Here is a 24,623-nt window from a genome sequence, read left to right as displayed (position 1 = left end):
GTTGAATGCTTGTTGAATGACTTACTGAAAGATCGCCACTATAATGCCTTATCCACTGCGCCACGGATTCATGCCGGACTATAGTTTCTCACGGCTATTTATATTGTATAAACCACAGACCATATTATATTAAGCAGTCTAATCGACATCCGAATACGAAAAGGTTGCTATGGCAGAATTGGGGTACAAATGAATGTGGGGGTTGGAAATTTAATAATTTTTCAAAAATGTATAGTCCGTGGGGGTTGGAAAATTTTTGAAAAATTAATACGCGTGGGGGCACGTTTATTAGGCACCTGAGAGTACACAGGTTCATGGTTGATCGAGACAAAAGCTGGTGTTTATTGTTTCTCACTTATTTTTTCAGATTGCAACCTATCAAACGTGGTACTTTTCTACAAAGAAATCGATCCCTTCAACTATCTTGATTCCAGGTGAGTAGCAATGAGAAATACCTTACATCAGATGATCGGCCGCAGCGACACAAGCTGAGTTTTTTCTTTACAACTGTTTACCTTATACAAGTGTCCGTGCGGCAAACTTAAAAGTACATATGCGTTCGTTAGGTTTTGAATTCGAGACCTGATGATGTATCTCCATTTTCTAGTTTGCCGTGCAGACACTTATATAGCTAACAGCCATACAGAAAAAAAACTCAGCATGCGTCACTGCGGCCGATCAGCTGATGTAAGGTATTTTTCATTATGTAATTTCTGCTGGACTACATTATTATTCAACAGAACGTCCTTTTTGAAAAAATATCTATTTTGTGACTATGTTTTAATAATAGCAGAGTCTGTTTCCAATGCCCATAATAGTGACTTAAGATTTAATCAATCTTTTGCTCAAATACACAATACTATCAATTTTTTCGTGAAATACTGCCATACTGTTAGAAAAAAGCTTGGCCCTGGTACTAGCTCTTGGAGATCCCTTTTGAAATTTGGTATACCTTTGCATTATGTGATTATGTTAAAAGTCGCAAAGTTTCATGAGATTTAAAAAAAATTTAAGGGAATTATAAGCAAAAAACTGACAGGGTGGTGTAAACCCCCCCCCCTCCGATATAAATACTAAATTTTATTCAATTTATTACTCTTCCTTTATTTTTAGGATTCGACAACTAACGTGTTGGTATCACCTAACGTTTCGGTATCATCTACGATTAAGCCCTCGTCGTGGATTGTTTACCACCTATTCATTCAGCCAAAGCCATAGCCAAAGCCAAAGCCTTTTACTGTCTAATTTATTTAATTCATAATTTATTATAATTGTTTGAATATAAATTGAAATCTCTACGAAATTTCTGTTGCATTTTACATCCCTAATACACCGTTTAATAAGATGATATCTATCGAAGCTTATCGGATTTCGATCGGCAACTTTGATTCTACCAGGCAATTTAACCTTCGTTCTATATATAGAAAATTAAGTCGAATATTCCCACCCAGAAGTTTATCCTCTAGCCCCGTCGGGGCGTTAAACTCGAAGGGGAAAAAACAATAGACTAGGGTCTACTCCTGTCAGAACTTTGCTTTTTGGTAATTTTGACCTGAATTCCTAAATTTCTGAAAAACTGCTCGAGGTTTACAGAGAGTTAATCCATTGATCAGAATACTATGATGTGAGATGAGAATAGAGCCATCCTAAGGAAGTCTAACTTTGGGTCAAAGGAAAAGGCTAAAGATTAGGAACATTTGAAGTTGGTCGAAATACCTAATGCCAAAAATGCTAAAAAAGTTTTAAATAATGGTCCGAAAACCGCCACTTTGTTGTTGACCTATGGTTAAGGAGTGTGAGATAACAAACAAAGTAAAACAGTAAAGTACACAGGTTCATTTATGTAGCAGATGAAATATATATTGGAACTGTTCGCATTAATGTTCGTAAATTGACGTTTGAACGTAATCGCATAGTTGTTTGGACGTGATTGTAACATTTCGTCGCATCAAAATAAGAAAGCCTTAAGTCCATTTTTGTAGTTTTGAGAAAATCAAGTTTAAAGGTTTGAAATGGCTGCCATTTTTGACCATGTTGGGCTAGCTAGCTGTTTTTTTTATATGAATATAAATGAAGAAAGATCTTTCAAGTTCTAAAGTATCAACATTGTCACTTATACCATTGCGGAGATATGAATGCTTCTTCATAGCATGTTTTTCGAGAATGGACTTAAACCTTTTTTTCTATGTAAATTTCCTTGATTAAAACTGAAAATTTGAAAAATTTCCAGTGAAAAAGTGTCTTAACTCCAAAATGGACTTAAGACTTTCTTGCTTTAAACTTTCTTAACTTTTTTGAACTCTTTAACTAAAACCTTAATCTAAAAGGTCCTAAAGTCCAACTAAAATGACAATGGACTTAAGACTTTCTTAACTTGAGAAAATTTCAAAAATAAAAATTCTTATTTTTCAAAAAACTTAAAATTAGGCCACTTTAGGTTGGTTTTTGATGGATTTAAGCCAAAAATTCGATAAAAAATGGGGTGTAAAGCATCGGTATGGTCATAACTCAATTTTTGAAAAAATGGACTTAAGGCTTTCTTATTTTGATGCGACGATTTGATCTATTCGTTTGTGTGCTCGTTTGCATACGTCATATGATGTTGAACGTCTCGACAGCGGTACATGAATAAAAATATAAAAATTGTAAAAGTTGATGTCCAGAGGCCTTGTAGAGAACCCAAGCCCCACCCAAGCTGAGCATTTATCACACTGGCCCAGTCTTTTTCGCCCGTTGTACCGACAAAAAGCCCGTTCGATTAAAAGGGCGAGAAAAAGAAAAATAATTTTCGCTCTATCTTCGAATGCGCAAAAATACGCAAGACTTCTATACAGTCGTGAATTTTGTTATCGAAAAAGGCTCCGACAGACTACTCTAAGAGAAAAGTCTTATGTCCGAAATAAAAAAAACACCAACGAGTGCAAACAATTAGAGCACTTTATTCTTTGAAGTGCAAAATTAACAGCAATCTCTGATGCTGGGCCTTCATGCCGCCAGGCTGCTTGTTTTCTGTACACTTCTTTCATAAAAGTCAGAAAACTACTAGTTTGACTTAAATAACATAGAAGTTTCCAGATGACCATGAATATTGCTTTTATTGAAAATGGAGTAAAGCTTCTTTGAGGCAAAGTTGCTAAGTCAAGAGAAAGATGTTTTTTCACCATAATTAATTACAAAATGAATCAAACTCATGTCGAACTGCATGACCCAATTTAAATACTTAACCACGATTATTTCTTTCACTTGTTCAAGTTTTGAAATACAAATAAAGTTAAAGTCAACAGTTTTATAAAATAAAGATAATCTTACCGTACCTTGCTGTACCTAGAGTTCTTGACGATACCCCGAATGCTTTTTAAGAATTCAAGATATTATTTTTATTTAATAAAAAAAATTGACGTCAAATAAATAAGTTTAAAACTTATTTGACGTATATTTGGTCGTTCTTTATACACTTTATAATTTGACACGTGTCAGCGAAATCTGCGTCATCAAAAAAAGGATATTAAGCATTTTAAATAAAAGTAAAGTTTATGTTCTACATTCACCTTAAAATCAGGTTAAGTTGATCTTTCCTCAAAACGAATGAAATTTTTAAAGCATGTTGCATGATGGTCAAGAAATGATTTTTAAGAAACTCGATCTGATGTGACAAAGTATCCCCATGGTTGGTGTGGAAAAAGAGATTGTTGCATGAAATCATCCCGAATTCAAACATCTAACCATGGTAATTCTTCTATTCGCCGCCAGTTTGAAAATATGGAACGAACTCTCGAGTTTTGAAATATAATTTGAATTCAATTCAAAAGTAAGTCAAACTCAAACCACAAGAATACCTTAACTCGTCTTGAACTTATTATAAAATTTAAATTCTTAAGGAAACCCCAAACTCAAATTTTCATGAATAGCACAGTAATCTAGGACATTTAGACAATCTTTCGATTATTTTTCACAGGGTCCATATCGACCATTTTATGAATTGAACGAAACCTTGGAAGAAGCGGGGAATCGAACCGCGAGCCCCTGGAATTTAAAGCTGTCGCCTTGACCTCTCAGCTATCGCTCCTCTTGGTGAGAGAATGAAAGTCTCTTCAAATATCTTACCATCACGAGATTCACTCGTCACAAGGTTGGACGACTTAAACTCAAATAAGCCACGGAGTTTCCTCATAGTTAGTGTCTAGAATCAGTCAGCTGCAAAAAAATCATCCGACTTCAGACAGCTAACCATGAGAAATTCCCAAGATATGCACCAAATTCACCGAATGGTAAAGTAGTCTTGCGAAGTTTTATCGTTGTTAGCATTTTAAAAATTCGGTTGCAAAAAGCATCGAAATTAAGACACTACCCACGAGAATTTCTTTATTTATCTCAAGTTTGGAAGTATGAACAAAATCCAACTTTTATGAATTAAAATCAGACTAATAACAAAGTATCATCGTGGTTAGGTTATAGAAAATCAATATGCAAAAAACATCGAATTCAAGACACTCACCACGAAAATTCTGTCAATCATCTCGAGTTTGGAAGCATGAACAAAACTCAACGAAGGACTGAAAACCAAACTAATAAAACAAAGTATCATCGTGGTTAGGTTATAGAAAATCAATATGCAAAAACATCGAATTCAAGACACTCACCACGAAAATTCTGTCAATCATCTCGAGTTTGGAAGCATGAACAAAACTCAACGAAGGACTGAAAACCAAACTAATAAAACAAAGTATCATCGTGGTTAGGTTATAGAAAATCAATATGCAAAAAACATCGAATTCAAGACACTCACCACGAAAATTCTGTCAATTATCTCGAGTTTGGAAGCATGAACAAAACTCAACGAAGGACTGAAAACCAAACTAATAAAACATAATATCATCGTGGTTAGGTTATAGAAAATCAATATGCAAAAAAACATCGAATTCAAGACACTCACCACGAAAATTCTGTCAATCATCTCGAGTTTGGAAGCATGAACAAAACTCAACGAAGGACTGAAAACCAAACTAATAAAACAAAGTATCATCGTGGTTAGGTTATAGAAAATCAATATGCAAAAAACATCGAATTCAAGACACTCACCACGAAAATTCTGTCAATTATCTCGAGTTTGGAAGCATGAACAAAACTCAACGAAGGACTGAAAACCAAACTAATAAAACATAATATCATCGTGGTTAGGTTATAGAAAATCAATATGCAAAAAAACATCGAATTCAAGACACTCACCACGAAAATTCTGTCAATCATCTCGAGTTTGGAAGCATGAACAAAACTCAACGAAGGACTGAAAACCAAACTAATAAAACAAAGTATCATCGTGGTTAGGTTATAGAAAATCAATATGCAAAAAACATCGAATTCAAGACACTCACCACGAAAATTCTGTCAATCATCTCGAGTTTGGAAGCATGAACAAAACTCAACGAAGGACTGAAAACCAAACTAATAAAACATAATATCATCGTGGTTAGGTTATAGAAAATCAATATGCAAAAAAACATCGAATTCAAGACACTCACCACGAAAATTCTGTCAATCATCTCGAGTTTAGAAGCATGAACAAAACTCAACGAAGGAGTGAAAACCAAACTAATAAAACAAAGAGTATCATCGTGGTCAGCTTATCGAAAACTAATATGCAAAAAAACATCGAATTCAAGCCACTAACCACGAGAATTCTGTCAATTATCTCGACCTTTGATCTAAATCTGATAAAAGTGAGTTTCAAGCTAATTCACAAGCTAACATCGAATTTCCGAATTTAAACTGTGCAATCAGACAGCACCTTTTTATGCAATGAGTATCTGATAGATATCGTAACACCGCATCAAAAGGTGTGTGATACATATCCATACACCTTCAGTATCTGAATTTCTGGAATTCACGCAACAACTATTTTTTTTCGAATTTCACGCATTCACGCAAATTTTCCCCGAGTTTCATGCAATAACCTGATTTTTCAGAAAATCGGAAAATGTTCGGGAAAAATCGGGGAAACATTGGATAATCAGGAAAACTGCACAACATCGGTGGAAAAAAAGGGAAATTCGCGTATTCACGCACAAAATAGCCCAGATTCACGCATTCACGCAATGAAAAAGTGGATTCTCACGTTCACGCAAGTTTTTTCAATTCACTCGTTCACGCATTTTTTTTTCAATTTTCACGGATCAACGCAACCCAAAATGCCCATTCACGCATTCACGCAAACCGCTGGCAGGGGCCCCATCGTGGTCACCAAAAATTTCCAATTTAATCATCACCACCATCAAAACCACTGAGTATCTTCATGGCAGCAAAAAAAGTGTCAAATACATTTATAGTATTGAAAACATTTTTTGTCAGCCTTGAAGATATTTTTTCATTTGTTGACTTACCATTATACTATATTATACATGTAAAGTGCAGTAAAGTCGAAAACCTGTTTTTATCCAATTTAATATTTTAAATGGTTTTTGTTGTGTTTAGAAGTTTCAAGTGGTCAAGTGAGAAGCGTCTGGATGCAAAAAAAGCATCGACCCAAGACACTTAACCACGAGAAATTCTTTATTCGTTCTTTACATTGAAACCTCTTGTTAGCATGGGCAAGGAAAGCCATCGTTGTTAGACATTTGAAATATTATAAAGTGAAGATGTCATCAGAACCTTTTCTTATATTATTTTACTATAACTAGAATACGGTTTCTTTATAATAATAACAATAATAAAAAATGGTGTCATGTTTAGAAGGTACAAGTCGTCAAGTGAAAAGGGTCTGAATGCAAAAAAGCATGAACCCAAGACACTTAACCACGAGAAATCCTTTATTCGTTCTTACATTTGAACCTCTTGTTAGCATGGGTGAGGAAAGCCATCGTGGCTAGATATTTGAAATATTATGAAGCAAAGATGTCATCAGAGCCCTTCAATTTTCATCTACTTTTATCTTCAAGCCAAACAAGAAAATCCTCAAATACTATTAGCATTGAAAACATTTTTTGTCAGCCTTGGAAATATCTTTTCATTAATTATACGTATTAAGTGAAGTAAAGTCGAAAACCTGTTGCTTTCCAATTAAATAGCATTCATTTTCATTTTATTGTGTTTAGAAGTTCAAGTGATCAAGTGAGAAACGTCTGAATGCAAAAAAGCATCGACCTAAGACACAATTCTTTATTCGTTCTTTACATTGAAACCTCTTGTTAGCATGGGCGAGGAAAGCCATCGTTGTTAGACATTACATTTATTATGAAGTGAAGATTTCATCAAAATTTATATTTTCATCTTTCTCACCATCAAAACCACTGAGTATCTTCATGGCAGCCAAAAAAGTTCCCAAATACAATTATAGCATTGAAAACATTCTTTGTCAGCCTTGAAAATATTTTTTCATTTGTTGACTTACTATACGGGTTTGAACAAAACCTGGCCCACCTCTCTGGCCCGGGCCATATGGCCTACCCTTGGCCTACCCTTTGGCCCACCTTTAAAGATTTTTTTCCCCGATTTTATTCTCGGACAACCAGGTTATAATGATATGTGTGCGTCGGGATGCGCTATAATTTCATTATGATTTCATCATAAAGCACGTTGGCGTTATTGCATCAGCCGTTTTACGACAAACAATTGGTCAAATCTTCTAAATGCTCCTAGAATTAAACGCTTTTTTTATAAGAATAGTGTACTTTGGATGAGGGTATTCTTAAGAAAGTGCCAAAATTGAGGGTAAAATATTCTTAACGTAGGTCTTGCCTGACCAAGCTATAACACCCTTAAAATTTTTATCTATGTCACTAGAAATCAGCCTGGTGGTAGCGCATTGTGCTCTTGCACTAGAGATCCCGAGTTCGAGTCGGGTTCGGGTCAACTTTAAAGTTTTTCGCCAGGTTTTGATATTGTTTGTTTTTTTGGGTGAAGATTCCGAAAAAAGGGGTCCGAAGTCCTGAAAAGTTGAAGAAACGGCGCTACGGGGGTTGTCGGCACCCGTACAGGACTTTACCAGACCCTCTCCCCTTAATCTATGTCAGGTGTATAAAATGCAGACTCAAAACTTTTTTATTTTTTTTTTTATTTCAGTCTCGTTGTTTTTCTAAATGCCAGAAAAACCAAAGTCCAACCTCAGAATTGGTTTGCAGATTTTCAGAATGATAAGAATCAAATCTTTTTAGAGTTGTAAGGTGGGCCATAAGGTAGGCCAAGGGTAGGCCATATGGCCCGGGCCAGAGAGGTGGGCCAGGTTTTGTTCAAACCCTTACTATACTATTATACATGTAAATTTTCCCCAAATCTGACTATGGGTTAGCCAAATATGTGAACGCCAAACTTAATTGAAAAAATGTCTCAATCTATTCTACTCCCCTCCACCAGATGAACGAATTTGGAAATAAAAGTGCAGTAAAGTCGAAAACCTGTTTTTATCCAATTTAATATTTTAAATGGTTTTTATTGTGTTTAGAAGTTTCAAGTGGTCAAGTGAGAAACGTCTGAATGCAAAAAAAGCATCGACCCAAGACACTTAACCACTGGAAATTCTTTATTCGTTCTTTACATTGAAACCTCTTGTTAGCATGGGCAAGGAAAGCCATCGTGGCTAGACATTTGAAATATTATGAAGTGAAAATGTCATCAGAACCTTTTTTTATATTATTTTACTATAAAGAATACTATACTGTTTCTTTATAATAATAACAATAATAAAAAAATCGTTCATCGTTCCTACCATCAAAACAACTGAGTATCTTCATGGCATTTACATTTATTTATGACGTGTTATCAAAAATGACATGAGAAAATGAAATCATCATTGCTGTTTAAACGTAGACTCTGCTAAATGACGTGCCCTACGTGCCCTACGTGCCCACGTGCCCTCATTTTTTGACGTGCCTTCGTGCCCTACGTGCCTTACGTGCTTTCGTGCTCGCGTGCCTTACGTGCCCAACGTGCCTACATGCTCGCGTGCCCTCTGAAATTTTACGTGCCCGACGTACCTACGTGCTTACGTGCTTACGTGCCCAAAGTTTTGACGTGCCCTCGAATTTTGACGTGCCCTCAAGTTTTGACGTGTCCTCAAGTTTTGACGTGCCCTCGAATTTTGACGTGCCCTCAAGTTTTGACGTGCCCTCGAATTTCGACGTGCCCTCAAATTTTAACGTGCCCTCGAATTTTGACGTGCCCTCAAATTTTAACGTGCCCTCAAATTTTGACTTGCCCTCAAGTTTTGACGTGCCCTCGAATTTTGACGTGCCCTCGAATTTTGACGTGCCCTACCTTGATGATTCATTATCAGAAGGAGTCTGCTAAATGATGTGCCTTACGTGCCCACGTGCCCTCATTTTTTTGACGTGCCTTCGTGCCCTACGTGCCTTACGTGCCTTCGTGCTCGCGTGCCTTACGTGCCCAACGTGCCTACGTGCTCGCGTGCCCTCCGAAGTTTTACGTGCCCGACGTGCCTACGTGCTTTCGTGCTTGCGTGCCCAAAGTTTTGACGTGCCCGCAAGTTTTGACGTGCCCTCAAATCACTCACTCATCACAAGGTTGGATGATTTAAACTCAAATAAGCCAAGGAGTTTCCTCATAGTTAGCGTCTAGAATAAGTCAGCTGCAAAAAAATCATCCAACTTCAGACAGCTAACTATCAGAATTTTCCAAGATATGCACCAAATTCACCGAATGATAGGCTAATCTTGAGGAGTTTTATCATTTTTAGCACTTTAAGAATTCGGTTGCGAAAAGCATCGAACTTACGACACTAACCACGAAAATTCTGTCAATCATCTCGAACTTAGAAGCATGAACAAAACTCAACGAAGGACTTAAAACCAAACTAATAAAACAAATATCATCGTGGTTAGGTTATAGAAAATCAAATATGCAAAAACATCGAATTCAAGACACTAACCACGAGAATTCTGTCAATCATCTCGACTAATGATGTTTAAATTTGATAAAATTGAGTTTCAAGCTAATTCACAAGATAACTTCGAATTTCCGAAGTGATGATTTACAAATATTATGAAGTGAAAAAGTCATCATAAATTTTCATTTTCTTACTTCCTACCATCAAAACAACTGAATATCTTCATAGCAAGCGAAAGTGCTCCAATACAATTATAGCATTGAAAACATTTTTGTCAGCTTTGAAAATATTTTTGATTTGTTGATTTACAAATATTATTTTATTTTATTTATAGAAGTGTATTTCTCAGGTCTATTGACCTTTATGAAACAATGTTACATCTTTACAATTTATAGGTTTTATTATTTTAATCCAGACTCAGCGTTGTTCCTCAATTGTTCTTATTTTTCCCATTTTTTGGCCTCAGTATCTTTATAAAATGTGTTCTTCTAAAAGACTGACTACTAAGGAGCAACATTTCGTATCAGAAAAGCTCACGTCAAAATTACAGATTTTAGTCTTAAACCATAGTCTGATACTCTGAATGTGGGTCTTTCTGATTCTTTTGTATAGTTCTTATTTTTGGTTTTTTAATACCCTATTTTACTAATTTGATCCTTAATTTGCTTTAAATTAGACAAATAAATTCAGGCTCAGCATTGTTGTAAAATTGTTCTTACTTACTAAGTGTCATCGTTGTTAGCGTAGAAAATGCCGAAATGCAAAAAGCACCAGACTCAAAACATCTAACAACAAGGATTCTCCTCAATGGGATCTCGACCAACTTCAACTGAGAAAGTTGGCTGCGAATGTTGTGATGGATTACCCTAACATTTTAACCATAGGGGAAGTGAACCTCGATTCACTACGCTGTTGCTACTAATTTGAAGATTGCTTTTATAGATCAATAAAGAGCTAGCTACATTTCGTATCAGAAAGACTCACAATCAAGTGACAGATTTAGCCTTAAAAACCATGATCAGATACTCAGGATGTGTGTCTTTCTGATTTCATCTACAATGTGTGCAGGGTATAATGGACAGATTGAGCTTTCCCTGATTTTGAACCCGAGCAAAGTATCCTGAAATGACAATTCAGCATTGACTCTCACTTAGATACTAAAGCATTATTTCTATTGCCATTACATTATGTTCAATGAATTAGAGATGGAAACATGAAATCGTCATTGCTGTCTACGAGAACGTTGCATTTACATTTAAAAAAGTATTTGCCTCGTTATGATCAGCAATGAGAATTTCAATCATTAAATCTTTGAGGCTGGGATGTTCTTATTCTTGAATACTTCGAGCCTGAAATTGTTCTTATTATATTGAGCTTTCCCTGATTTTGAACCCGAGCAAAGCATCCTGAAATGACAATTCAGCATTGACTCTCACTTAGATACTAAAGCATTATTTCTATTGCCATTACATTATGTTCAATGAATTAGAGATGGAAACATGAAATCGTCATTGCTGTCTACGAGAACGTTGCATTTACATTTAAAAAAGTATTTGTGTCGTTATAGTCAGCAATGAGAATTTGAATCATTTTCTGTACACGTTTTTCCATAAGAATCAGAAAATCTTTATTTAATAAGGCACGGCTGTTCTTATTTTTTGCACTGAGACTAAAATTGTTCCTATCCTGTTTTTATTTTTAGGGAAAAACGTTATTTTCCTTGTTCTTTTTAACTAATTTAAAATATGTCTTTAGACAAATATAAAGGAGCTTCTAAGAGGCCAAAACTTTACATTGAAACCTCTTGTTAGCATAGGCAAGGAAAGCCATCGTTGTTAGACATTTCATTTATTATGAAGTGAAGAAGTCATCTAAAATTTATATTTTCATCGTTTTTCACCATCAAAGTAACTGAGTATCTTCATGGGAGCAAAAAAAAGTTTCCAAATACAATTATAGCATTTAAAACATTTTTTGTCAGCCTTGAAAATATTTTTTCATTTGTTGACTCATTATATTATTATACATGTAAAGTGCAGTAAAGTCGAAAACCTGTTTCCATTCAATTTAATATTTTAAATGGTTTTTGTTGTGTTTAGAAGTTTTAAGTGGTCAAGTGAGAAACGTCTGAATGCAAAAACGCATCGCCCAAGACACTTAACCACTGGAATTTCTTTATTCGTTCTTTACAATTTAAAACTCTTGTTAGCATGGGCAAGGAAAGCCATCGTGGCTAGACATTACATTTATTATGAAATTAAGATTTCATCAAAATTTCCATTTTCATCTTTCTCACCATCAAAACAACTGAGTATCTTCATGGCAGCAACAAAAGTTTCCAAATACAATTATATAGCATTGAAAACATTTTTTGTCAGCCTTGAAAATACTTTTTCATTTCTTGACTTACTTTACTATTATACGTATTAAGTGAAAGTCTAACCAACGCGGCCTGTATAATATTGTTTTTCCTCTTTTTATTTCACGAGGGCAAAACAACTAAGGTATAGGTTTATTACCATATTTTAGGTTTAGTTTCCTATTTTTACTAATTTGACCAATTATTTGCTTGAATTAAAGCTAATCCAGGCTCAGCATTGCTCTTCAATTGATCAGATATTCAGAGTGTGGGTCTTTCTGTTTTTTTCCTCAATACCAGCAAGGTATAATTGACAGATCGAGCTTTCCCTGATCTTGAAACCGAGCAAATCATTTTTAAATAACAATTTAACAGCATTTTACTCTCACTTAGATGCTGGAGTAGTGCCCAGTTGAGTCTTTTAGCATGATTTCTATTTCCATAACATTATGTCCAATGAATTAATGATGGGAACATGAAATCATCATTGCTGTCTACGCTAGCATATACATTTTGAAAGTATTTGTCTTGTTATAGCCAGCAATGAGAATTTCACGTTCATTCATCCATCACGAGTTTCGAAATTAAAACTCAGTTCCATTGAATTCCGTCAGCTAATATAGCTAAGTATTTTCGTGGTTAGCTCATCGTGGAAATCAAGTACAGCGTCGATCTCACCACTATTCATTGACCGAAATACCAGAACTGAATCGAATATCACGATAAACTTTATCAATCATTTTGAGCTATAAGATCCAAAAACAGGGTCCAAAACTAAAACAAAGAATCATCGTTGTTAGCGTAGAGGAGACCGAAATGCAAAAAGCATCAGACTCAAAACATCTAACAACAAGGATTCTAGCCATGAATACTTCATTGTAGGAAGCCAGAATGCTTGGATCCATTTTCATCTTTTTCTCCATCAAAACCACTGAGTATCTTCATGGCAGCGAAAAAAGTGTTAAATACAATTACCATTAAAAACATTTTTGTTAGCCTTGAAAATATTTTTCTTTTGTTGACTTACTATACTATTATACGTATATAATAAGTGAAGGTCCAACCAATGTGGTATGTATAATAGTTCTTTTCCTCTTTTTATTTCCAGAGAAAAACTAAGGTATAGGTTTAAAACCATATTTTAAGTTTAGTTTCCTTTTTTTTACTTATTTGACCATAAATTACTTTTAAGAATTAAAGCTAATCCAGGCTGAGCATTGTTTTTCAATTGTTCCCATTTTTGAGGCATTTTTGTGCCTAATTATTCTTATAAATCGCTCTTATAAAAGCTTAACTACGAAGGAGCTATAATTCGTATCAGAAAGATTCACAATCCAGCAACTTATTTAGTCTTAAACCATGATCAGATACTCAGGATGTGGGTCTTTCTGATTTCGTCTGCAATATGTGAATGACAATTCAGCATTTGAGTCTGACTTAGATACTTACTTAAGTAGAGCCCAGTTGAGCCATATTTATCATTATTTCTATTGCCATAACATTTTCTCAATGAATTAATAATGAGAACATGAAATCATCATTGCTGTCTGATAATATTGCATATACATTTTGAAAGTATTTGCCTCGTTATGATCAGCAATGAGAATTTCAATCATTTTCTGTAAACTTTCTCCATAAGAATCATTAATAGTAATACTACACTATTGCTACTAATTTGAAGTTTGCTTTTATAGACCAATAACCAACTCAACGAAGGACTTAAAATCAGACTAATAAAACAAAGTATCATCGTGGTTAGGTTATTGAAAATCAATATGCAAAAAAACATCGAATTCAAGACACTAACCACGAGAATTCTGTCAATCATCCCGACCTTTTATGTTTAAATTTAAAAATAAAAGTGAGTTTCAAGCTAGTTCACAAGATAACTTCGAATTTCCGAAGTGTATACCATAATCTAACTAAGCATCTGTCAATTAAAGTCAACTCTTCCTTATTCGAATCTTTCTGTAATTCGAATTTTTCATTGGTCCCCCAGCTGCGGGAGAGTGATAAAATTACTTTCTCTAATTCGAATAAAATTTTGTTTCCTTAAAGATCGAATTAGAGGAGAGTCAACTGTAATAAAGCTAGCTTTTCTGGTAAATGAAGAGCTAAATTACCGCCGAGCAAAGAGTATATTTTCAATCGATTCAAATTTTGATATAAAAACAGGGATACTATATTTTAAATATCAAGAGTTCTAAAGATCCAAAACAGGGTCCAAAGTCTAAAACAAAGTATCATCGTGGTTAGCTCATTTAAAACCCAAGTACAAAAAGCATTGACTCCAAACATCTAACCACGAGGGTTCATTCAATCATTACGAGTTTTAAAATAAAAACTCAGTTCCATTAAATTCCATCGAACTAATGAAGCGAAGTATCCTCGTGAATTAAAATACAAAACGCATCGATCTCACAACTATTCATTGACTGAAATACCAGAACTGCATCAAACATCATGATAAACGTTTTCAAACATCCCGAGCTATAAGATCCAAAAACAGAGGGTTCAAAACTAAAACAAAGTATCGTCGTGGTTAGCGTAGAGGAGACCGAAATACAAAAAGCACCAGACTCAAAACATCTAACAACAAGGATTCTCTTCGATGGGATCTCGAACAACCAAGAAAGTTGGCTGAGAATATTGTCATGGATTACCCTAACATTCTAACCAAAAGGGGAAGTGAGCCTCGATTTTTTCAAAATATGATCAACCAGATAAACTTTAAAAGCGCTCTATCTTTTTCCAGAGTATTCACCTCTGAACGCCTAGCCATGAATACTTCGTTGTATTACACTCTTTATATTTGATAAGAACAATTTTATAAGAATAACTCTATGAGAACAATAAGGTTAAAATCCCCATAAAATAAGCACAATTTAAGAACCATGCGGATTCAGGAATTACTCAATTTCAAGCAATTTAGGGGTCAAATTAGTAAAAATTGTGTATAAAGCATAAAATACCCAATCTGCCTCGATTTCATCTTATAAATGAAAACATGATAAGAACAAGATAAGAACAAACTACCAACAAATAAGAACGGTTAAGCCTCATAAAAAAGCGAGTTTAGCTAGGATTTTTAAGCTGGCAAGGATAGGTGGTTAATTGAAAACCGTAGAAGGCTTTTACAGTTATTATAGAATGATTATTATCAGAGGAGATTTTGGTAACATACACGATTTTTACAACAAACTTTACAAGAACATATAAAGTATTCAACGGCCGAAATATTAAGAAGAAATTAAGAGCATTTTAAGGCTTCAAGAACCCTAAAACACCAAATTCTTTAGGAAAGCCGGCATCTGTCTCAAAATGTTGCACTGTGCTATTATCAATGCACAAAAAATGCGTCACGCACAAGTCTTTTTCGCCTCATTGCAATTAAAAAACATTCACAAAGGAATTTTATACATACCTTATCGGCCCTTTTTACAGCGGCCCTTATTGGCGTTATTTTTGGACTCGTGGCGTAATAAGGGCCGGCGTTTAATTAGGGTCGGTACAAAAAGGGCCGATAAGGTAATTTAGAATCTCTGGCCTGTGCACAATAAGTCAAAGTTTTTCTTTAATAGCCAAAAAATAAATTGAAAATTGAAAAATAAAGCTCAATACTGTATCTTTTGAGTTCTATCTTAAAATCGTTCATAAAAATACGAGAGATCAAAAATGAAACTCAAAATTTATTGAATTGAAAGGCGAAAGACAGCCATGATCATGAAGTTAAAACGAATATATTGCAAACCTGATTTTCTGGAACCATTTTGTTTTCCGTCTTGTTCTTGCTTCATATTCTTGCAATCCAAACAAAGTCATCAGAAAAAGAAAAAATATTACCTTTTTTCTGTTTTTCAAGTGACGTCAAATAATTTTTTCAAAGCTTTGACGTCAAATACTTACTTGTTGATTTTCCATAACAACTACCATCCTAGCCGAAAACGTTACATAATTACCAAAAGTAGTACCTTAAGGGAAAAAAAATTGGCGGGAGAAAACTTGTTGGATTTGGCGGATTTGTCTGAAATCCACCAAAAGTTCCCGCCAAATTTAATTTTTTTCTTTTTATGTCCGATTTTTCCCAATTTTTCCCCATTTTTCCCCGATATCAATGTTTTCAACCTGATTTCGGATTTAAAAAACTGTCATCCGCCAAATTGAATTCTCGCCAAAATTAGCTTTTTCCCTGATTACAACGAGAACTTGATTCGTCCATCTTTGGGTGCATTTATAACGCACACATGCTCCACCAATTCCAATATTTAAACATTTTCAGTTCTTTAACAGCAACATGGTACCAGCATAAAAGTTTTGACTAAAAATCTTCATTGCAAACAGAAAGATGAGGTACAAACAAGGTATCTTACACAAATCTCTTTGCAACGAGAACTTCATTTATTCATCATTTTGGCCTCATTTATAATCTTTCAATAATTCTCTCAGTCATCAACTTCTTGATATATCTGAACAGAAGATAATCATTATTCAGAGAAAATGAACTTATGTTCTATATAGTTTGTTCTTATTAAAAAACGTGTATTACAGATACATTGCAACGAGGACTTTGTCCAGTCTACATTTGGCTAATTTATAACTTCCAATACAAAGTTGCAGACTTTAGACAAAAAAAAAGCTAGAAGAAAAGTAAAAATCAAACCTCAACATCAACGAAGAATTATTTATACTCCAATAACTTTTAAAGTCATTCTTGGAAATCTTCATTTAAAAGAAGATTCAAAAGATATAACACTTCAAAATCTACTGGGCAGTTATAAAACATTTAGAAATACTCCAATAGTTTGGTAAAAAGATTGATAAACTGACTTTTCGTTTTGATCATGTTTTATTTTCTTCCAAGAAACTTGGTTCTTCTTTTCTTTAGATACAAGAACAAAAAAAATTGAACAGATGCTTTCTCTGTTTAATTCTTTTAAAAATGATATGAAACTGAAAGCCATCGTTGCAAATGAAATCATCGAAATACAAAAAGTATCTCACACAAATATATTAGCAACAAGAATTAAATTCATTCATCATTTTGGATTCCTTTACACTGTAAAACTACAGTATTTCAACAAAATCAGTTTCAAAATTAGTTTCTCAAAAACTTTCAAACTGAAAGCCCTCGTTGCAAACATGGTTAGAGGAATACAAAGAGTATTTCACAAATAAATTTGCAACAGGAACTAAATTCGATCATCATTTTGGAATTCCTTTACACTGTAAAACTTTCGTCTTTCGTCTAAAAATGTTTCAATTAAAAGTGATCGTTGCAAAATGAGGTCAACAGGGTACAATATACACCTGACATTAATCCGTTTTAAACGAGAACTTAATTCGTTTATCATTTGTAACCTACAACTGCAGTCATTCAACAGAATATTTGATGTTTTTAACTAAAAACTTCGTTGCCAATATGAAATTCGAGATACAAAAAGTATCTGAAACTGTCCATTTGCAACGAGATTTCATTCAGTCATCATTTTGGTTCATTTATAAGCTGTCTTAAATCTGCATACAATAAAGTTTAACTGGAAACCCTCGTTGCAAAAGACATACCGGGAGGTACAAAAAGTATTTCACAAAAATCTCTTTGCAACGAGAATTTGATTAATTCATCATTTCGGTTCATTTATAATCAACATCAAGTCTGTATGAAATAAAATGAAACTGGATACCCTCGTTGCAAAAGATATCGGTTTGGTATAAAAAGTACTTAACACAAATCAATTGGCAACGAGAATTAGATTCATTTATTATTTTGGCTCACTTATAATCAGCATCAAGTCTGTATGAAATAATATGAAGGAAACCCTCGTTGCAAGAAATCCCGGGGTGTACAAAAAGTACTTCACACAAATCTCTTTGCAACGGGAATTTGAGTCATTCATCATTTTGGTTCCTTTATAATCAACATCAAGTCTGTATGAAATAAAATGCAACTGGAAACCCTCGTTGCAAAAGATGTCGGGAGGTACAAGAAGTACTTCACACAAATCTCTTTGCAACGAGACTTTGATTTATTCATCATTTTTAAATCAGCATCAAGTCTGTATGAAATAATATGAAGGAAACCCTCGTTGCAAGAAATCCTGGGGTGTACAAAAATTACTTCACACAAATCTCTTTGCAACGAGACTTTGATTCATTCATCATTTTGGTTCATTTATAATCAGCGTCAAGTCTGTATGGAATAAAATGAAAATGGAAACCCTCGTTGCAAAAAATTCCGCGAGGTACAAAAATTACTTCACACAAATCTCTTTGCAACGAGACTTTGATTCATTCATCATTTTGGTTCATTTATAATCAGCATCAAGTCTGTATGGAATAAAATGAAAATGGAAACCCTCGTTGCAAAAAGTTCCGCGAGGTACGAAAAGTACTTCACACAAATCTCTTTGCAACAAAAATTTGATTCAGTCATCAATTTGGTTCATTTATAATCAGCATCAAGTCTGTATGAAATAAAATGATACTCAAAACCCTCGTTGCAAAAGATGATGAAAAATACAAAAAGTATCTCACACAAATCTCTTTGCAACGAGAATTTGATTCATTCGTCATTTTGGTTCATTTATAATCAACATCAAATCTGTATGAAATAAAATGATACTCAAAACCCTTGTTGCAAAAGATGATGAAAAATACAAAAAGTATCTCACACAAATCTCTTTGCAACGAGAACTTCATTCATTCACTATTTTGTTTCATTTTTAATCAACATCAAGTCTGTATGAAATAAAGTGATACTCAAAACCCTCGTTGCAAAAGATGATGAAAAAAACAAAGAGTACCTCACACAAATCTCTTTGCAACGAGACTTTGATTCATTCATCATTTTGGTTCATTTATAATCAGCGTCAAGTCTGTATGGAATAAAATGAAAATGGAAACCCTCGTTGCAAAAAGTTCCGCGAGGTACAAAAATTACTTCACACAAATCTCTTTGCAACGAGACTTTGATTCATTCATCATTTTGGTTCATTTATAATCAGCATCAAGTCTGTATGGAATAAAATGAAAATGGAAACCCTCGTTGCAAAAAGTTCCGCGAGGTACGAAAAGTACTTCACACAAATCTCTTTGCAACAAAAATTTGATTCAGTCATCAATTTGGTTCATTTATAATCAGCATCAAGTCTGTATGAAATAAAATGATACTCAAAAACCCTCGTTGCAAAAGATGATGAAAAATACAAAAAGTATCTCACACAAATCTCTTTGCAACGAGAATTTGATTCATTCGTCATTTTGGTTCATTTATAATCAACATCAAATCTGTATGAAATAAAATGATACTCAAAACCCTTGTTGCAAAAGATGATGAAAAATACAAAAAGTATCTCACACAAATCTCTTTGCAACGAGAACTTCATTCATTCACTATTTTGTTTCATTTTTAATCAACATCAAGTCTGTATGAAATAAAGTGATACTCAAAACCCTCGTTGCAAAAGATGATGAAAAAAACAAAGAGTATCTCACACAAATCTCTTTGCAACGAGAATTTGATTCATTCATCAATTTGTTCATTTATAATCAACATCAAGTCTGTATGAAATAAAGTGATACTCAAAACCCTTGTTGCAAAAGATGATGAAAAATACAAAAAGTATCTCACACAAATCTCTTTGCAACGAGAATTTGATTCATTCATCATTTTGGTTCATTTATAATCAACATCAAGTCTGTATGAAATAAAATGATACTCAAAACCCTCGTTGCAAAAGATGATGAAGAATACAAAAAGTAACTCACACAAATCTCTTTGCAATGAATATTTCATTCATTCACCATTATGAATCATTTTAATTCAGTCATTATTTTGAGTTCATTCATAATTTGTATCACCCAGTCACTGCACACTATTTCCGGAAAATCTAAAAAGATAGTGATCACTCTAAATAATTTCGATGATTTTGATATTTCACACCAACTCATTTACTATGAGAGCTTAATTCATTCATCATAGGGCTCATATGTAAAGAGATTCCCTATTGATACATTAGAAGTCCTCGTATTAGATTGTGACGTGTTTCCCGAAACATTACATGTAAAAAATGACAAAGTTGGGAAGCAAACTCAAAAGCAACTGGGTTAAACGACTATCATTGATTGAGAAATAACCGCCAATATACATTAGAAGTACGCAAGTGAGATTGTGAGATGTTTCCTCAAACCTTTCATGGAAAAAATGATAAATTTATGAAACCCTCAAAAGGTACTGGGTTAAACGACTATCATTGATCGAAAAATGAAGACCAATGTACATTAGAAATAGCTCAGTGAGATTGTGAGGTGTTTCCTCAAACCTTTCATGTAAAAAGTGATAAATTTAGGAAACCACCTCAAAAGCTACTGGTTTGAATGACTAGCAGTGATTGAAAAATAACAGCCAATATACATTGTAATTCTCCAAAAATTCTTAAAACTCGAAAACTCATCAACAAAATCAAACAAACATGTGTAGTTCATTGCATATTTTTGGGATACATAACTAGCTTTGATTCGTAGAGAAATCAACAGCTAAAAATACCGAAAGAATACTTGACTACTAGAATTGACTACTGTTGCTGTTACACCCACCTATTACATTTAAAAGCCCTCATCTTCAAATCTACCTAAATAAAGTATTATTAAATTAAAGTACGAGGCTATTGGATAGATAAATATACATTAAGATTGCTCCAATATTCCTTAAGGTCCTTCTAAAAAGTTCTTCATGAAAATGAAGACTTTTGTAAAAAGAGTTAAAGGCTATTGGTACATATGACTAACAGTCATCAACTGCAATACTCCAATAGTTATTCAAGTCCATCTTGAGACTTTCCATTTAATGGCAGATTCAATATTTCAGAATCTAATGGATAAAATAGATATAAAAAAGATACATAAAGGTCATCAAGAATGCTCCAATATTTTTTAAAGTCCATCTTTTATGCTCTTTCAAAAATGAAGAGGCAATTTATACAAAAACTTCAAAAGTTATTGGTACAAATAACTACCAGTCATCAACTGCAATACTCCTTAGTTATTCAAGTCCATCTTGAAACTTTCTATTTAAGGGCGAATTCAAACTGAGACTTCAAATTCAATGGACAAAAAAAGATTTTAATGTCATTGATACATATGACTAACAGTCATCAATTGCAACTCTCCAATAGTTATTCAAGTCGAATCTCTTATGAGCTGGAGTTTTTATAAGATACTTCACTAATTGGTCATTTGAAGTGATAGAGATGACGCGTTCTTTAGAAAAAGTAACAAAATTGTTTTATTACTGGTTAACGACCAACCAAATCAAATAAGAGCTTGTAAAAACTCCAACTTGTCCCCTTTATATAAGAATGACAAATTCTAGCACAGAATTCGAAATCTAAAAACATCAAGGTCATCAAGATTGATCCAATATTTGGGTTACATAACTAGCTTTGATTGGTAGAGAAATCAACAGCTAAAAGGATAAAAAAGAAGTGACTCCTGAAACGTCAGCCAAAGATTCATTGAAGAAAAATCCTACTCGGAACTCTTTGTACAAAAAAAAAGCTGCAAAATAAACAGGAAAGTTAGAAAAAAGAAACATTAGGCTATTCTAATACTACCAAAAATCAAAGCAGTAACATTTCGCTGGTAGTTTTTAAAGTTAGTCTTTAAAGCTCATGAAAACATGAGAAATTAATGATTTAACTTCAAAAGCTACCTGGTTAGTTAAGCAGCTGTGATATGCAACGATAATTCTTCTCCAATAAACGGAAAATTAGAATTTCTCCAATAGTTTGTTAAGTCCAGTACCAAAAAATCTCATAGAAAAAAATAACGTTATCAGTTTGTGAGCTTCATAACCTACTTGTGGGCAATTTAAATTTTGAATTTCGATTTGATATTTTCCATTTAATGGCAGATTCAATATTTCAGAATCTAATGGATAAAATAGATATAATAAGATACATCAAGGTCATCAATATCGCTCCAATATTTCTTAAAGTCTGTCTTTTAAGTTCTTCATGAAAATGAATGAAGAGTCGTAATGAAAAAGACTTTGAAGTTTATTGGTACACAGGACTAACATCCATCAACTGCAATATACTCCAATAGTTATTCAAATCCATCTTGAAACTTTCCATTTAATGGCAAATTCATGATGAAAACTTCTAATGAGTTACATGACAAACAGTCATCAGTAATCAACAGTTTCAGATTTAAAAGACCGTTCTGAAACGTATCATCTGAGAATGACAAATTCAAGACGATGCTTCAAATCCAGCAGGGTATCTAACGAAAATAAATGATATCCTCAAACTGCTGTATGAATTTCAGCAGTATCAGCCAGAGATTCATTAAAGAGAAATCCTACTTGGAACTCTTCATACAAAAGAATAGGATGAGAAAGAAACTGTTAAAGTCAAAAACGAAACATTAGAGTATTCCAATATTACCAAAAATCAACAAAGAATGAAAAGTCAATGATAAGACTTCAAAACCATTTTAATTTATATAACTATCAGTTAACGACAATTCAACAGTAGCAATATAGAGACATCATAATACTCCCAATAATTTTTAAAGCCTTATCAAGTACATTATCATTAACAATGACATTGAAATGATGGACTTTAAAAATACTGGGTTAGATGATTAAACAGCTGTTACACCTATTATGTTTCAAGTCCTCATCTTCAAATTTACCCCAAAAAAGCCCCCAATAATTGAGCTCAAACGTCACTAGTTGAATGACGATGTTAATCGATCAATTTCAACAATATAATCAAAATACTCCCAAATAATTTTTAAAGTCTCGTCAAGCTCATTATCATTAGAAATGAAAATGGAATGGTGGACTTTAAAAATTATTCTGGTAGATGCCTAATAAGCTATTACACCCATTATTTTAAAGGACCTCATATTCAAGTTTGCCCCAAAAAGTCCCCCAAAAATATAGCTCACTAGATCAATCGATCCATTTCAGCAGTAACAATATGAACATCAGAATACTCCCAAATAATTTTTAAAGTCTCATCAACGCATTATCATTAAAAACGACGATGAAATGATCGAGTTTAAAAATCACTGGGTAGATAACTAAGCAGCTGTTACATCCATTGTTTTAAAGCCCTTTATCTTCAAGTTTGTTCATCATGACTCCTAAGTATTGAGCTCAAAAGTCACTAGATGAATGACAATCGATCTATTTCAACATCAAAACACTCCCCATTAATTTTTAAAGTATGATCAAGCATATCATCATTAGATATTGGTCTTATTCGCAGACTTCGCAAGTTTCTACCCAGGGATTCTCTTGTCACTATATACAAAACCTATGTTAGACCACACTTAGATTATGGAGATATCGTATATGATCGTCCTGGTAATTCCTCATTCTCTGAAAAACTCGAGTCTGTTCAATATGATGCTTGTCTTGCAATAACCGGATGCTTCAGAGGAACATCCAGAGAAAAAATCTACCTTGAGCTAGGATTTGAAAGCCTGGCAAACAGGCGGTTAACTAGAAGACTCGTATTTTTTTATAAAATAATAAATGGCTTTGCTCCTGCTTATCTTACGAATATTCTTCCTCCCCAGAGAGGAGAGGAAGAGCGCAATGCAGGGCGAAGGATAAAACCACCACTTGAGGCACCTTTCTGTAGAACCGAGCGCTATCGTGCCTCTTTCTTTCCTTTTTGCATAAATGAATGGAATAACCTCGGAGATCATATACGGAATCTTCCAACTATTAAGTCCTTTAAGCAAGCAATTCTCCAATTCCTCAGACCCAGTGCTAACTCAGTTTTCAAAGCTAGTGACAACAAGGGCGTGGTTCTCCTTAACCGATTAAGGGTTGGTTTCAGTCATCTTCGTGAGCATAAGTTCAGGCACAATTTTGCTGACACAGTCGACCCTTTTTGCAACTGTCGACAAAATTCAGTCGAAACAACACAGCATTTTTTGGTGCATTGCTCTGATTACTCTTACGACAGACTTGTTATGTTTGACAGCCTTCTTCAACTTGACATAACTTTGTTTCCATTTAATCCCAGAACATTGTGTAGAATACTTCTTTATGGTGACCCCGAATTTAGCGTTGTCCAAAATCATGATATATTGAGCATAACGATAAAATTCATCTGCGATACTGGACGTTTTGGGGGACCGTTATTCTAGTCTTATGCTCCAAGTGCTCTCCTAGCTCTTTCTGTTTATTTTTATTTTTGTTATCAATTATTTCTGTAGTTTTTTGTTGTCTTTTTCTTTTTTATATATTTTCTTTTTATATATATTTTCATTTCTTAGTCATTATTGCTCATTTTGTAAGCTCATTTGGGGTTCCTTCCTCCTGGCGGTATGATCTGGTGGTCCTTTTGCGGGAGGATAGGAACCTTTAGATTTGTACTATTTGTTCGTGGGATTATACTATAGATAAAAAAA

At 34.0% G+C, this 24,623-nt stretch overlaps 1 protein-coding gene and 1 long non-coding RNA gene across 2 annotated transcripts in view; both read left to right on the top strand.

Moving 5' to 3' along the window:
* LOC136817626 (dynein axonemal intermediate chain 3-like) overlaps positions 1-24,623 on the top strand; it is an 85,386-nt gene that overhangs the window by 21,627 nt on the left and 39,136 nt on the right. The window lies entirely within an intron of this gene.
* LOC136817628 (uncharacterized) lies at positions 393-1,303 on the top strand. The gene is made up of 2 exons (XR_010848124.1): positions 393-434; positions 1,114-1,303. It is a non-coding gene; the product is annotated as an uncharacterized lncRNA (long non-coding RNA).

The sequence above is a fragment of the Clytia hemisphaerica genome, unplaced genomic scaffold (genome assembly GCF_902728285.1).
Source record: "Clytia hemisphaerica strain Z4C2 unplaced genomic scaffold, Clytia hemisphaerica genome assembly, whole genome shotgun sequence".
In the NCBI taxonomy this organism is placed as follows: Eukaryota; Metazoa; Cnidaria; class Hydrozoa; order Leptothecata; family Clytiidae; genus Clytia; species Clytia hemisphaerica.
Note: the sequence above shows the minus strand (reverse complement) of the source record. Positions and strands in the feature narration are given on the sequence as shown.